We start from the raw sequence: 17,519 nt of genomic DNA, 5'->3' as shown, positions 1-17,519 counted from the left end.
TTCTGTATTGTGTAGGTTGAAGGAGAGCTTCTATTGCGTTGTTGGGGTGAGATTCCAGTTTCTGATAATGTTTTTGGATTCTGTCTGTGATTACGGTTCTTACATATGGGATCTTGAGGTCGATGTGAAGAGTTTGGTTTGACACGTACCAAGGTGCGTCAACTATGGCTCTGAGTATTTTGGATTGACTTCGCTGGATGATTGTTATGTTGGATTTGCTGGCGCAGCCCCAGAGATCAATGCCGTATGTCCATATGGGTTTATTTATTGTTTAGTAGATCAGTAGTTTATTATCTATTGTTAGGTGAGATTTCCGACCTATTAGCCAATTTATTTCCTTGAACTTAATTTCGATTTATTTTCTCTTCTTCGCTATATGGTGTTTCCAGTTTAATGTTGAGTCCAGGTGTACTCCTAAGTATTTTACTACATCCTGTTGTTGAATGTTAACATGATTTAGATGTACTGATGGACACTTACCTTTCCTGAGAGTAAAAGTCACATTCGCCGATAGTCAATCACATAACACAAATATTAACATCAACAGAAATAACCAATTTCCTCCTTTAAATCCCAATCAACCTCCAGGCCCAACTCCAGCAAATCAACAGACTCCCTATTCCCGAACATTCTCTAAAAACCTGCAGTCACCCAACATATCAGAGCAGATATCAACCTTCTTAAATGAATTCAAAGCTATGTTCAACCAACTAATCAATCAAAACAGCATGGCATGAAACATGCTAAGCACTGTTATAATCAAAATCGCCCAGTAATGGAAAATTCGCTACGAATGTTACTCTGGAACACCAACGGGCTGTCAAACCACAAACTACAACTACAAAACAGACATTGCATTAATGTCACAGACGCACTTTACCATTAGTACAATGTTTAAAACACTGTACTACAAAGTCTACCATGTTCGTCACCCAGATGACACTGCAGCTGTTATAATTCGAGGTGCAATCACTCACCATGAACTATACTACACCACCAGTCAGACAAAATACAACCTGCCAATATTCAAGTTGATGCTAACCCATGGCCTTTTACAATCTCCGCGATCTACTGCCCTCCCAGACATGCTACATCTGCAGAAGAGTACATAGCGATCTTCCAATCACTGGGATCGAAATTCCTGACAGGTGGAGACTGGAACGCCAAACATAAGTAATGGGGAGCGAGACTCATATCACCAAAAGGAAGAAATCTCTTACACTGCATAAATAGACAATACTGTAAATATCTCAGCACCGGCGAACCGACGTACTGGCCAAGAGAACCAAAGAAGTTGCCAGACTTGTTGGACTCCTTTATACTCCACGGCATAACGTCAAACTACATACAAGCTGAATCCAGCTTCGAGCTATCGTCGGACCGTTCTCCGATAATTGCAACTGTGAGTACACATGCGACAAGTAAATCAACTGCTTCAACACTTATCACAAAGCAACCAAAGTGCGACAGCTTTCGTACATACATAGAAGAACACATAAACTTGAACTCAAGAACAAAAGAACCGAACGAAATGGAGGAGGTAAATCAGTACTTCACCACCTTAATACTGGAAGCAGCGTGGTATTCAACACCCACCCCAAAGGAAGGAAGAAAGGAAACAGATATCCCTTTCCATACACGAGAGCTGGTAACCAAAACACGCAGAGCAAGAAGCGGATGGCAGAGATAAAGAAACAACGATAGGCTGATTTATAACAGATTAAGAAGAAAATTACATACCGCCTTAGCAAATGCGAAAAATGGAACATTCGAACACTGCATCGCGTCTCTCCCTGAAGATGACCTCACAATCTGGAATGAAACAGAGGGGCTCAAAAGATCCAAAATGCCGATACCGCGGACAGAAGCTGGGCAAAAAGTGATGTGAAAAAGCCACAACGTTCGCGGAACATCTTGAGCAGGCATTTGCACCGCATTCCAACATAAATCGTAATGACAGTGAAACTGAAGACTTCCTGGAAATACCGTACGAAATGTCGTTACCTTCTCACATAGAGAAGTAGTACAAAAAATTAAGAATATAAATCCGAAACAAAGGACCCGGTTATGAACTTATCACAGGAAAAAAATACTCAGTTACCAAGAAAAACAATAGTATTGCTAACAACCATCTATAACAGCATGCTCAGAATGTCGTACTGCCCGGTTATGTGGAAATTCGCCCTGATCATAATGATACCTATAACGGGGAAACCAGCCAATGAAGTAAATTCTTACCGGTCGATTAGTTTGCTGCCGGTCACACGGAAGCTTTTTGAAAAGTTACTATTGAAGAGAATTGGAAAAGACCTAGACCTGTCAGGACTCGGGGAAGGCCACTCCACAATACAACAAACGTATAGAAACGTAAAAAAGACCGTAACAAACCTCGAAGTAAGAACACTGTGTACAGTAGTTTTCCTTGGCGTGGCTCAGGCGTTTTACAAGGTCTGACACACTGGACTACTATATAAAATCAAAAATACATTCTCCAGCCCATACAACCTACTTTTAAAGTCATCACTGAAATATATTTTCAAATAAAATATAATTATTAATATTCAGATTGCTACCAGGTGAAATCAGGTGTACCGCAAGGAAGCGTGATGGGGCCACTACTATACTTAATCTATACTGCAGACTTGCCCACAACAAACAGCACTACAATCGCAACCTTCTCGGATGACACAGCCCTGCTAGCAGCAAATAGTGATCCAGTAGTAGCATCACAACATCTTCAGCATCACTTAAATCTCATGCAGCAATGGTACAGCGAATGGAAAGTCAAAATAATCCAGATAAAATCAGTGAAAGTTACATTCACCACGAAACGCATAACTTGCCCGCAGATTATCATTAATAATATGCAAATATCGGTGCAAACCGAAGCAAAATACTTGGGATTATATGTACCTCGGCCAAAAACTGACATGGCAGAAACACGTCAAAACAAAGCGGCAGAAATTAAATTTAAAACTACGAGAAATGTTCTCTCTCTTGGGCCTTAAATCCAAGCTATCTGTAGAAAACAAACTTCTACTATATAATCTATGTAAATAAAACCGTGTGGACATACGGTTCACAGCTATGGGGCTCTAGAAAACCATCAAACACGAAAATAATTCAAATTCTTGGGCTCAGTAACTAAAGCACCTTGGTATATATCCAACTTCACTATCCACAATGAACTGCAAATCCCATTTGTCACAGAAGAAATACATAGATTGTCAACACTCTACCATCAAAGCGTACTCGGACACAATAACAGACTGGTTGCAGAAATTAGCAACCCACCACATGTAAGAAGAAAATTGAGGAGACAGTGTCCGTCTGACCTACCGCAACCCGCAGATGACGAAGTTTAAAACCATCACCATTCCTTTACAGACCCTGTCAGAGTATGACCATCTCTACTCAAGACACCTACTTAAAACAAATTTACTTATTACTCAATACTCTCGAGAGTAGATTGTAATTATGCTATTAATTAAATAAAAAGAATATGTATCCTTCCGAACCTGCTAGGCAGAGGCCTATTAAATTGTATCCCTCGTTTCGTTACTAGGCAACGGTTCTGTAAACACAATTACATGGCAACGAATGCACATAACAAGAGACGAATTGTTGGAGGCGTGTATCCATGGACCTGCTCATCCCCCTGTCGTTGCTGGTAACAACTCGGTTAAGACGTTCCCCTTATAACGAAGAATTGTTGAAGGCGTCTTTTTCTCTAAGGCCCGTGACTTATCAAAGGAAAGTAGGGGACCAGTTCTCAGAATTTCTTGTTATAAAATGTACACTATATACTGACAAGAGATTCAATATTTTCGAAAATTTTCAGAACTTCCTCTATTTAAGTCCATACGATTTCTTTTTTCAATTTGTAGCCTACTTTCTAAAGTCATGCACTCTGGTAACAATTAGACCTAAGAGGTACGTTAATGGGCTCCTCCTTCAATTTGGTATCAAGCCAGGCCAGTAACCACGCTCTCAGCCGCTCGGTGAATATGACAGGTCACAGAAGTAGTTAACTCTCATCACCGCTGACCCGAGCAAAATAAGTGTATCTTTAACTACTTTAACTACGTCTGTAGAACAAGGTTATTATCTCAGTCATATTAACCGGACGGCTGAAACCCTGGATACTAAAAAAAATAAAATACGGTCGTTGTTAGGCAACGACAGTACAAAACACGTTTACGCTGCAACGAATAATCAGGCAACAGGAGAGAAACTGTTCGAACTGGCGTTTCCTACGCAATTGAAAAAAAATGCTGTTCATAAGTCTCAAGGGGCTTGTCGCCAAGATTAATTGATCGACGGTAAATTGCTAGTCGTGAAGTAACTGTGCTCTAAGTAGTTATTTGTCGGTTAAATCAAGACTCAGTGATAACCAAGGAAATAGAGGAATCTGTACCCTAGCAACAACTGTTGAAAACTGAGAACATTCAGTGTACTCTGTTAGTGATCTATAGGTTGTGTCGATAAGACAGTGTTATAATTATTTATAATTGCGACTCAGAAACCTTCAAGATTTACAATTACTAATCCAAATACTATGTCTGGTCTAGAACATATGACAGTTTCTACCAGTAACAGTGAAATTGTGGCAGTGTATGACGGAATTTCCGAAGAGAAAGGATCTGTAGGAGAAAATCTTACTGCTGGTGCTGCAGCAATTGTGGGACTTCCAGAACATATCACAGCCACATCTACCGACGCAGTGCGTGCAGAAGGGGTGAAGTGTGTTGAGAGCTTAGAAAACAAGGCCATAAATACACATATATCGTACCCAGCGTTCACGGTGAGGAAAACTGAGACTACGTACTCGTATTCCACAGTATTTTATGGAAAATACGCCGGGAGTAGAACTGTAGTTACGTATAGTCAGGTGGCAAGAAATTCGATAGAAGGCCAGTTTTCTGATCAGAAGAATGGTGCCTATCTTACTGAAGAAGATGCTAACTCACGTACGGCCCACATCCTCGGTGAAGTACATGGAGGTAATCCACAGGCAATAGCAGTTGATGCTAAAGGAGTGGCGTATATTCCACCAGGTAAAGCAACTACCAGCTCCTCTTCTGCGCGTAAGAGGCGTAAGAGCTCCTCACATACCGCCTACATCTCACTGGACACCTACCGGTGGCTGAGGCAAAACTTCGAAATAGCCGAGGGTGAGAGCCTTCCACGGTATGCAGCGTACAACCATTACGTCCGTCATTGCAAAGGAGGAAGGAAAGATTATGTTAGTGCAGCAATATTTGGGAAGAAGTTCCGGGCTGCTTTTCCTACAGTAAAATCCAGAAGACTTGGTGGAAGAGGTAAAACAAAATACCACTATTATGGGATCCGTATAATTCCTAGATCAGAATTAAAACAACTGCAAGAAAACGAGAATCCAGTTGTTTTCCAACAATAGTCATCGCAGAAACTTTATAAATTGCTGTCAGGCTCAGGTGGAAGATGGAGCAACATTCAGGAAACAGAAAGCCAGTAAAAGCAAAATATCAACCATTCAGGCAGATTTAATTACTCCACTTCGTCATCAAGGTCAGTACCTAGGCGATGTATCAGCAGCAATACCTGACTTCTCAGAAACAGAAATTCCTCCAGGACTTTCCCTACCTGAGGACTGTACATTAGAAGATATGGATATATTTCATAGGGCACTGAAGCCCTGTGAAAGGAAACCAGACCTTGTCAAGTCAGCCAGACATTTCCTACTCAAATGGTCATTTTACAGTTCAGTAGTCATCAGAAACCTAACACACCGAAGTGCAGAAACATCAGGCTGTTTCCACCTGCTCCGTCTACTTCATGAAGGATCATGTCTTTCCTAACTGAGCACCAAGTGGTTCTGGAGACTGGCGAGCCTCATTTGCAGTCTTGAGAAACAAATGCAGTAACAACCCGTCCGATGTGAGTGAGCGCATCAAACTGGAGCCATATAATGGAGGTGTCTCTTAGAGTGGGAGTTCCTGCTTCTGTTGGAGATAAGATTGCTCCCACAACCCCCGTTGCAGTTGACCACCATCTAGAGGCAACAGAGCGCTCTGAACTTAATTAGCAGCTGCCTTAATTCTAGTCAAGATGGAAATATCCTGCCATACCTCAGACTTCAGCTTGCAATCGTATTCCACGTTTACCTGAGGCTTAGAGCAGCAGTTTATGAAGTATAAATGAGTACAACAGAGTGCTACATGAGACATCTGACATCTTTTCAAATTATAACATAGAATATAAACTGAATCTTGAAAAGAAACTGAGGTGTAAATGAAAGCTTGGTTGTATTACTCTTTAATATTTTCTCTATAGAAAAATCACTCAAATTAATTATACAGTGATATAAAAGTTGAACGTCGGAATAGTGAAACAAGAAGAAGTTGCCGTTGCTAGGCATCGGAGCAAAAAACAGTTTTCCGCTGCAACAAATCAACACGAAGCGACTGAAGAACTTGTTGAAGTGGTGTTTTCGGTGCTGTTAGCTCCGTGTCTGCTGAAGAGGACGAACGGGAGAAATTGGTCGTGAGTTGCATGTGAGAAGGGGCAGTTCGTGGCTGGCCGTGATGAACCTCCATTGTTAGCAGCAGCAACCTTCGAAAGACTGACAGAATGAACAGAAGACTTTGTGTGTCCTGTAGTTGTAGTGACTTTCAAAATGTATAAAATAATGAGGTTGATATAATAGATTGTATTTACGATATATAATTGTAAAGTAAATCCGATTATTAATCAAAATCACGTGTCTAGTCAATAACACGTTACAATACCTTTTTTTTTCTTCCTTGGCACTACAGCCCCAGTGGGCCTAGGNGAACGCACACACACAAACTAAACATCCATGCCCTGAGTGGGATTCGAACCCACGATCCCGGTTTCCAAGCGAGCGAAGACAGTACATGCCTTAGACCGCTCGGCTACTGTGACCAGCTACAATACCTTACAAGGGAGCAGCCCGAGACGAACGTTCCAAAGGACGGAGCAGTTTGAGAACAACAGCGCGAGGCTGGATCTCCGAAGAATGAGGACTGGGCGCCGTCCGATCCGGAAGAAGAACTTCGAGACCAGTAAGACGTTGCGGTGCCATTCGCGATGGCGATCATGGACGTCACAGGCACGTCCATTTGGAGAAGAAGAAATGACGGTACGTTTTTGAACCACTCTGTATGTTATATTGTCAAAGAAAGCAATCATTCGGCAGATGTTAGTATGCAAGGTATTTTAAAGGAGGTTATCGACTGATATTTTGAAAGTTGGACCGAATATACCATTCAATTATTTAAGAAGATATATTTTACCCCGAAACGCCTATAAATTTTGGGGCCCCGTTTTGTATATGCATATATATAACTAACTAATACCATGGAGTTGAGCCCGTCTTGAGAAGCCGCCTGTTGTGCAGTTACTCAAGAACTCCTCAATATTTTACGAAAACCGAAGGTTCATTACCGTGTTCACAAGAACCCTTCTCTGGTCCCTAACCTGCACCAGATCAATCCAGTCCATAACACCTAACTCTCTCTAAAATCAATTTTAATATTATCCAACCACCTACATCTTGGTCTTCCTAGTGATTTCTTCCCTTCTGTTTTTCCCACCAATATCCTATAAGTATATATATATATATATAAACCACAGGCTTCTGCCATTTATCCCTTATTCAACGCCATGTCTTCAACATATCGGTCTGTAAAATAACCGCTAATAGAGACTAAGTTCTAAAAGATCTAATAGTATTTATATATACTTAGTTTACTTAAAGGTGCTTTACAACTAAACACTGTCACGTTTTTTAATGTTGAGTGACTACTGAAGCCATACGGAGTGGACACTGGATTTTTTACCACTTTTGTACACCACTCTGAACTACAATTAAGATCACTGACACATTCAGACTAGTGTCCTCAGTCGTGTGTGTGCAGTCTCCACTAGCCGTATCCTGGAAACGGCTTCTACTGAGGATGATTCTTCGGCTTCCCGTACTCAGGATCTCTTGTCACAGCAGTCCGTGCAGCACACTTGTCAATTGACAACAACTAACTGATTTCCAGGCTGGCCGCCATTTCATACCAAAATCCTAGTCTCATCACAGACTGACTTTCAACTGACAACTGACAACCGAACCCTCTCACTCACCAATCAGCCCCTTTGCGCTCACTTTAATGAACTGAACTGCTGACACCTGACTACATCAAAGTCAAAGTCACATTGCGACTGACGGTCAGTCACTCAGTCAGTCAGTTTTGGTGTCGAACCAAATCTGGGCTTATGACCAGATATTTATTACTGTTTGACAGTTTCGGTCTTATTTTTGTGGGGCGCCCTCTCTGACGAGAGAACGGGTCTCTCTTTTGTCACAGTCAGAGTCTATAGTAGTTAGTCATTTGTCATAATGAATAGGATATTTACATTTTACATGTTAAAAATGTTTCAGAGTCAAAGTCACATTGCTACTGATGGTCAGTCAGTTTGTCTGTCTTGGTGTCGAGCCCCGGCTGGGGATCATGACCAGGAGGTCTGTCATTTGTCAGTCATTGTCGACAATATTGGTCCATTGTCACTATGTACACTTATTTACAATTGAGTATTAATATCTAGTATTTATATTGTATACAAGGCCTCTGTCAGTCTAGACTCAGTACAGCAGACTATGCTCTATATCTAGTAGTATTTGCTACCACGGCAGTCTAGTCACTTGAACGGTCGTATGCCTGACCGCCCCAAAATTTATGCTTCTTATATCGTCTGTGTCAGGCTTCGCCTTGTCCGATGTTGCGAACATTCTCATTATCATCCGGCTGGTACACTTGTTATATAACCTCGGGGCGGACCCAACAGAGAACACCGCTTCTATCATCCTTCTATTGTTGTCGTAGCTGTTACCTAGAGATAGACTGGATATAGTTTCAGAGAGAACGTGTATATCGACTGTTACTTAGCAACGGGTGTTTGTTTATTCTTCTTTTGCGTAGCAACGGCTATCCTTGTCTGTATCAAGGTCTCTGCACAAGCAACAGGTCTATGCGCCGCAGTATATTATATAAAAGACGATTTTGAATTATGAAATGGAAGCCCTCGTGTGGGGGCGAGGTCGAATACCTCCACCGTGACCCTGAGAGTAGTAGGAGGCTAAGAAAATGGAAGTCTCAAATCTGAAACAGTAAAATATGGTCGCGAGTTCCGAGGTACTCAGACCCGATAAGACTGCACTGGCAAGGACCAGCAGCATATGTAAAATACAGAACCGTCCTTTCGTCAGAGAGGGCGCCCCACAAAAATAAGACCGTAACTGTCAAGCAGTAATAAATATAGTACATTTGGCCACGAACCCCATCACTGACTGACCGACCGTCAGTCGCAATGTGACTTTGACCTTGACTTTGAAATGGAAGACGTTCAAAATGAACCTTGTGTGGCTTCTTTAAAGGTGTTATCCTGCCATTTGTCTGAGTAGATTGAGAACAAATCACGCAGTGTGACCTTAAACCAAGAATGGAATTGTGTTCTGTAACACGTTACGACTACACCGGCAACACACTGGCAGGATCTCAATCATCTTGAGTGTGGGAATTAAATGGGACATTAGAGTAAGGCAACTCACTTGTGGGAAATCACGGGCAGATATTTGGGAAAGTATTTACCAGTCTCCTAGTCATCACATTCCGGAAGAGAGCAATCTTCAGTCACCTTATTTTTTTATTGCTAGTGGGGTGGGTCTAAGTCCCTTGTACTACGGCCACTTCTGGCCTATTGTACCAGCCCCAGATGATAGGTGAGGGTGATTGTGGAGCAATTTGTGAAATGAAGATTGGCAGGGGAAACCAAAGTAATCGGAGAAAACCTGCCCCAGCGCCACTTTGTCCACCACAAATCCCACTTGACCAGAACCTGGATCGAACCCGGGCCGCCGCTATCGGAAGCCAGCGACTATCCGCTTGAGCTAGTGCGGCCTTAAACTGTTCTTGCTGTTTTCATAAGAAATAAGTTACCAATTTGAAATAAGGCACAGCAGTTGTAAGCGAGCTAAAAGACGCGAGTCGAGAGGTTTGGGGTTTATATTTTAGATTAGGGATTTAGTTTTAAAGGCTGGCTATTATAGAATATATCTTGAATTTAGACCCCTACTTCCTGTTGCTCCATCCACGTTACAATATACGAGTATAAAATTTCATACGAATGTTCAAGAAGCCTTTGCTAATATAATGAACACCTTTTATTTTGAACGTAACGACTATGCAACTAGAACACACTTTTGTGTGTTTTTTTGGCTACCGTCAAAAAGCTAACAACCCCTACCACAAGAAATTAAACTATCCTTGCAAAAGGCCTCAAGGCTCCCGCATTTTCTAGACAATCGGCTCTCAGATAGCGGTGAGGTTGTCAGCCTTACACACCGACCGCCCTTTACCCCCCCCAGGAAGATTCATGGTACTCATTTCTGCTGGAACATGAGTCGACCTCAGGGTTATAATGCCACTGGAAAAATTAAGTCAATTGAAAAATCCAATGACCTCATCGGGAATCGAGCCCACGACCTTCCGGGTTTGTAGCATAGTGCCACAACCAACTCCGTTACAGCGTATCCCCAACCCCTACCCTAACCCATGATAATTACAGCAGTTATTGTCACTGGTGCCTGTGGAAGGGACAGTGTGTTTCAGCACACAAATCAACCACGAAACACACCGCAGAATATTGCTGTGCCGTCTGTTCAATAACTTTCTGTCATATTCAGTACCGCTTAGGGCTACCGCTACTGATTGACAAGTGTAATTCTATCTCGTGGTTTTCCTCAGTCTGTACAGAAATTACACATGTTCTCTTAATGAGGTAATATTAAACTGCTTGCGCACTGTGATGCCTGGATCTAATTTCGCTCTGTGCTTCTTTGTTTGCTTTTAATTTTGATGTTAAGGCTCTAGTTTTGGGCTTGGCTAGGAAACCTGTTGCATATTCTAAAGACACATTATGGTAGGATTATATCTGAATTAGAAAATGCGAAACTATCTAATCCTTCTGTAAACAAGTAGTTCTGGGAAGAACAGTAGCATACAAGTTTGCATTGCTACTACACGGATTCCACAGAAACTGAAATCTTCAACAATTTTTCTCTGTCGCTGCAATGTCTATACTGAGCCGTTGTCTAGCAATGACAGAAGGAAACACGACCGATAGATTCCCCTTTTTATACTGTAACGTGGATAACCAGAGCATTTGTAAGGAACTGAGACATCTTTCCCCTTTAATTCCTTCACTTATGATCCATGACTGCATATGCGTTTGCGTGTTATTTGCAGGGCAGTAACGATGTTGCCCCGGGAATTGGATAACCTTCAATGAAGGTTCTTCACCAGGGAACGTCTTGTTGACTGAATATTCGTTGCCTGGGAGCGTCTTGTTGACTGAATGTTCGTTGCCTGGGAGCGTATTGTTGAATGACGGTTCGTTGCCAGGGAACGTCTCGTGTATAAAACACTGCATATGAATATTCATTGACATTCTACTGAGAATTGTTAACACGAAAGGAGCGACTGTGAAACGACTAGTTCAACATTTTGTGTTATAGTTAAAGTTGAATTGTAATTACGTCGTTGAGTAATAAAATGATGTCGCAAGAATACGCCTGGAGTACTTATTTCACGACAAGAGGAACAAGTTGTTTTACTAATTTTAAGTCTTACATGCATCTAAATTGGCCTTGCGACGAGCTGATCACTCGCCCAAGGAGTCCTACCGAATGTGTAAGATCTAGTAAACCGAAGTGAAACGGAGAGTTTCATGGAGGTAGGCCTAGGCCCAAATTGGGGCTGTAGCGCCATAGAAAAAAAAATGCATCTAATTATGTTCCAAAACACCAGGAAATATGGAAAATCACAACACAAATATAGCTACATTAGTAAGAGTTTGTTACATTAGCGAATGCCAAAGAATATTACCAACAGGATATTGAGATTACCAAGCTCATATTTACAACAGCGAATGATGTGACGGTTTGTATGTTACAGGAGAAAATTCTCCGGAACAATTACCATAATAACTGAATCAAAAAAGGACGAATTGTGTGATTTAACATATTTCATATTGTCACGTGTTGGGTATATAACGCGACAAATAACTTCACGTGTTTCGTCTCATCTATTGTTACTCAACGACAATTCGTTGCTACGATTTGTTGCTGTGGGAACTCCCCAATTTCCACGTATTCGTTGCCGTGGAAGTGTCCGTTCCGATTATAGCGGTTATCGCGGTGATGGGCGTAAGGTAACGCGTCACAATATTTTCAAATTTTTAATTTTAAATTTAAATACTTAATCCAACGGTAAAAAAATATACCACACATTTCCTTCATTATGTTAGAATATTTTATTTCCATTTCCCTGTCGTGCAGTGCCACGAAAGTTTGTGGATAGATTTGGAACATAAAATTCCACTGAAATAACTTGAGTCTGTCACAGATGGAGAACAATGGACCGGAGAAATTTATATGTAATTCGTACACATCTGGCTACCGGAGATTTGAGTTTCACACGGCGGTGACTATGAAGATTACCGTCCTCGTGTAGTCTGGTAGAATTACCGACGTTCCTACGAAACACCTACCAAACTATACGGCGTTGCAATATCTTGGTATAGATACACTACTTTATTCCTTTCCAAACACAAAGGACACATGTTAAAGCCAAAAACCATTAAGCTAGACTTCAGTACAATGGGTTTAATTTTGAGAAGCGCCACTATTGAGCACAAAATAGATCATCAATGGTGACATCGATCCTTTCGCCAATTTGCATACGCATATTGCAGGCTTGGGATTCTCACAGTTAATTAATCATGTTAGTGCTAAATTAGATGCATGGTAATGTCAGAATATCAGGATGGGTTGGGAGGTTAGGTCACGTTTACACTTTACAGAGTACAGTGTAAGAATATTTGTAAAACTGATTACAAACGCATTCAACAAAGGGTTTTTAACTGATATTCGTCTAGGCATAATGGGTTTAAAGGAAGGAAGTGTAACGACACCACATCAACCACTGCTGTCACACAGTGAGGCTAATGAATGAGAGTGTAGGGCAATAATATTATAATTCCCAGGGATGCATGGTGTGAGACTGATAGTACACCCACATCTATATGTAGGTTTCAACAGCAAGCGCACACTCTGGCAGAAGAGTCGGACGCACTACCCGTCAATCCGGGGCAAACCACAGAGCATAAAACTTACTGTGCATTGCAACAACACTATAGTTACGGTAGCCGCGCGGTCTAAGACATGAACTGTCTTCCCTCGCTCGAACGCTGTGATCGTGGGTTCGAATCCCACTGAAGGCATGGTCCGTATGTGAGTTTCTTATGTGTGTAGTTGGCGACCTTACGACGGGTTGATCACTCGTCCAAGGAGTCCTACCGTCTGTGTAAAAGAGATTACGAAACCGAAGAAGAGGCCAGGACTGAACAAAGGGCTGTAGAGCCCTTGATGAATGAATGTTCTCAGATGATACCACGGACGAACCAAAACGGCATCCTTGAACGACATGACTTTTGGGGCGCCTTATTTTATAGTTCATTTACCGCTCTTCGTTCAGCAGGAAATTAATTTATGTTTATTTTTATGTTCATATTGTAAAAATAGTTAGCAGTAATCTTAATATAGTATTCATAAATGTAAATGGAACTATTTTAAGTGATGACAGTTTTACTCATAGTGATGTGAGTTTCGTGTTACTAATTGGGACCGAGCTTGGAGAGAATTTAATTATTTTAACAGAGAATATTGGCCTAGGAAACCAGCGTTTAGTTTTGAACCGAGTTCTTATGTCACCTTTGTATTAACATTCATTTTCTGTGTTTTCTTCTCAAGAAATGAATTTCTTGGTTTCCCAACATTTTCAGAAAAAAATTTAAAACAGTATAAACTAACTTTTCTTTACAATTTAGAAGCAGCGTGCTTTACAAAAGTCTGTAATTGAATTTTTAAATATTATAAAGGTGAACTTTCGTTATCCCACATATAAAATTTAAAAAAAATTGGGAAAGATTAATCTATTCTATATCTACCTAAGAAGATCATTGGGATATTGTAAGCATATTGATATATCTCTACCATTATGCTTCGAGGGAATGCCATTACTTAGAGCTGTGCTAAGACTTTCCCCTGCAAGGAGCTTCACTCTGGCTAACAACCAATTTGTACAGGATCCACCATACGCGAGAAATCGAACTGCACGAGTCTGAACTCTGTCAGGGCGACGTGTTTCTCCACTCTTCCACTTCGTCTGGAATAACTCCAGAGCTCCTTACGCACTTTATACCGAAAGCTTTTTCACTAGCTTAGGGACAGTAATTGAGTACTGGACACATGTGGAAAGGATTACGCCATGCTCTCTAAGCAGTCAATATAAACATGGTGGAAAGCGCACGATTGAGCTTCGACCAAGGCCAGTGAGATCTGTAGAGTTACGATATCAAATAATTTATATTCTCTTGTTCGTATTGATGATTGTTACGGGTATTAGAGGTTTAAACGGGCCTTTTGGTCGATTATACTGATATTTCCTCCCACACAAGTCTGTTACTGACACTGGCAGTTCTAAATGAGGTTTTACAATGGTTTCCAGGAAAATTCTGGGCTAATACTTCGGTTAGGAAATGACTGCTCCTTCCATATCCTTCCCAATTCATTACTGGTCTATTATCCTACCATTCGGCGCTATACAATTTAGATACGGGAAGTGTTGTATAGTAATTGACAAAATAATTTGTTACTGAAGCCTTGTGTTACGTACCCTAATCAGAACTTGCTGCTCTAAGAAACATGGCCACATTTCTAGAAGCTATAGAAACATACATGAACAAGCGCTCCCCTTTACTGCCTGTAGGCATTTTACCAGCAATTTCAGTGTGCATCTGCATTAAATATGAAACCTCCTCACGTAGCAAAACTTTTCCCTTTTCTTCTGAAACACGCGAGAATAAATTGCTAAATCTATTACTTAATCAAAAAATGACAGTGAAGTCCTTGAGAATGCCAGCTTTCGTTGTCTTTTGCTTTGTATGCAAGACATATGAACGCAAGTACCACATACATTATGCAATCTGATGTAATTATGTTATTAATTTATAATAAACTTGAAGAATGCCGTCTTCTGGGATATGGCGCCGTGTATATATTGTATAAACCGATTTTTCGGAGAAGCATATCGCCTCCATCTTCAGGGTAGAAGAGAAATGGAAAAAGAAAAATCTGCGACAGAGAAACCAGCTTGAGCAGGTGGTTGCAGCCCAGGAGTCCTGCCGTCTGTAAAATGATCAAGAAACTGAGAAATCAGCCCAGTGTTCCAAAGTGGGAGCAAGATGATGAAAAAAAAAAGGTTTTCATGGCTTTCTCCAGTCTCTCCGTGTAATTTTGTGGGAGACCGTCTTAAGAAATTGCCACTTGTACTTCCTTCCATGCCATTTCAAATTCACAGTCAACCCACTATTCCGAATAATCTATCTTTTGAGTTATAACAATGTGTGCTCCTATAAAAGTCAACCGATGTTTCGGAGGAAAATACGTCTTCATCATCAAGGTAGAAGGGAAAACGGAACAAGAAACCAGCTTTTAGCAGATGATGCTTGCTGCCTGTTTTGTGCTGCTTTCTTGTTTGATTTACTCTTCACCTCGGAAGCCGCAGGCACCATGTTCTTACGAAACATTACTTGACTTTCACTAGACCACACGACGTTATATCCTAGAAAATTAATTCTTCATAGTCACCGATGTGAGAACCTGAAACAAAACAACCATTTCTTTTACACTCTATAAACGTATGCAGTTGTGAGAGTGTCTTTAAATTAGCTTCGCAAATTATCTCTTTACAGCACCGAAGTAAAAATTCACAGCCCTCCTACAGTAATTTACGGAATATTACTTACCAAAGGAAACCCCTACAGCTATGACTGTCGATAAGTCTCCCCGCCAAAATTTATTGAGCGGATATTATTTTGTACTATGTATCATATTCATACGCTTGTGTATATATATCAAAACACCAGTTTCTTCATGATTTAGTTCTAGAATATAAAGAATTAACTATCTTATTGGACACTTTCCATTCGCATTTTGGATATCTCTTTCTTATCTCTAAGTGTCTTTGTCAAAACTTCGTTCCAAAAAGCTTCTAACTTATGTACACCTCATAATACCCTCATAACCACCCGATCTTCAAACCTGCAAACAAATTAAAAGTACAATACAGCTTTCCACTTAAACATAATACATTATTCTTACAATTATTTTTCTTTTAAACTCAACGTAAAAATCATTCTATCTGTTCTTCCTTGTCCAAGACTGACAAGTTCCATGTTATCAAGAAATGCTGGTGTACACAACAAATTCAATCAACTTCCCCTCTAAAAGAAACATAAAACTATGCCCCACACTACAGTAAACTATGATAAAAGTAATCATCGACAAATCAAACACGCGATTACAGTTTTACAAATTCAAATCTTTACACTTTAAACTAAATATGGGATTACAGAAGATTCCGAATTAAATGGTGGTAAACATTCCTCAAATTTTATGCCCTCTCAATTTCTACGAGAATGTATAAAGTTGATGAAAATGATACTAATAACGATGATATTTCCTATAATTATAATCCAGGAGCCAGGGGCTAATTACAGAGTAGGCACGAATACAAAACAACATAAATATGAGGATAAAAACAAAAAACTAAACCAAATAATGTTATCTCAATTCAGTCGCAGGTTGCTAACAATAATAGTAACGGATATAATAGTCCAGTTCGTATTTAGAGTGCCTGCCAAAAACAACGGTCCATTAAAGCCATATACTAAAATACGTTAGAAATACAAAAGTATATAAAGATAAAATGAGAGGGGATAATTTAGTAAGGAACTGAACCATTCAGAAATACTTCACTATTTAAATCTGATAAAATAATAATTTTAATAATATTAGTAGTAGTAAGAATAATAATAATAATAATAATAATAATAATAACAGCGCGCTAAAAATTTATATGACGTCATTTCAACCTACAGAGCAACATATAATTTCCATGGAATCCATTTTGATGTGAGGAAATATAAAATATTAGCATTTCCCTGAAGTAATATTACTCTATCAAAATAAAATTATACTAACTCTATCTGATTACTGAGTTTTCTTACTAACACGTATATGCTTCGTTCACCTGTTCTGTAGCAGTTCGCATAGAATCAGAAATTATTTGGGTAGAACACCGGAAACTTTGGAGAAGTTGTTCGTCAGCGACCACTTTAGCTTCCTGTGGAGAATATTTACCACTAAACGTGGGTTTGTTTTAAAACTACACGTCCTTTTAGAAATTTTGGACTTTGCTGAGTGTGTGTGCGCACGTGTGTTGGTTGCGTGCGTGTGTGGGATAGTTTGAACAAAGTGGCAACCAGCTTCAATCACCGAGCGTGTTACAGTGTACTGTATATATATTCAAAGTTTCCCAAACAAGCTTGAGCAATCTCACTCACAA

The sequence above is a fragment of the Cryptotermes secundus genome, unplaced genomic scaffold, assembly GCF_002891405.2.
Source record: "Cryptotermes secundus unplaced genomic scaffold, Csec_1.0 scaffold22, whole genome shotgun sequence".
NCBI lineage: Eukaryota > Metazoa > Arthropoda > Insecta > Blattodea > Kalotermitidae > Cryptotermes > Cryptotermes secundus.
This window is presented reverse-complemented; position numbering follows the sequence as displayed.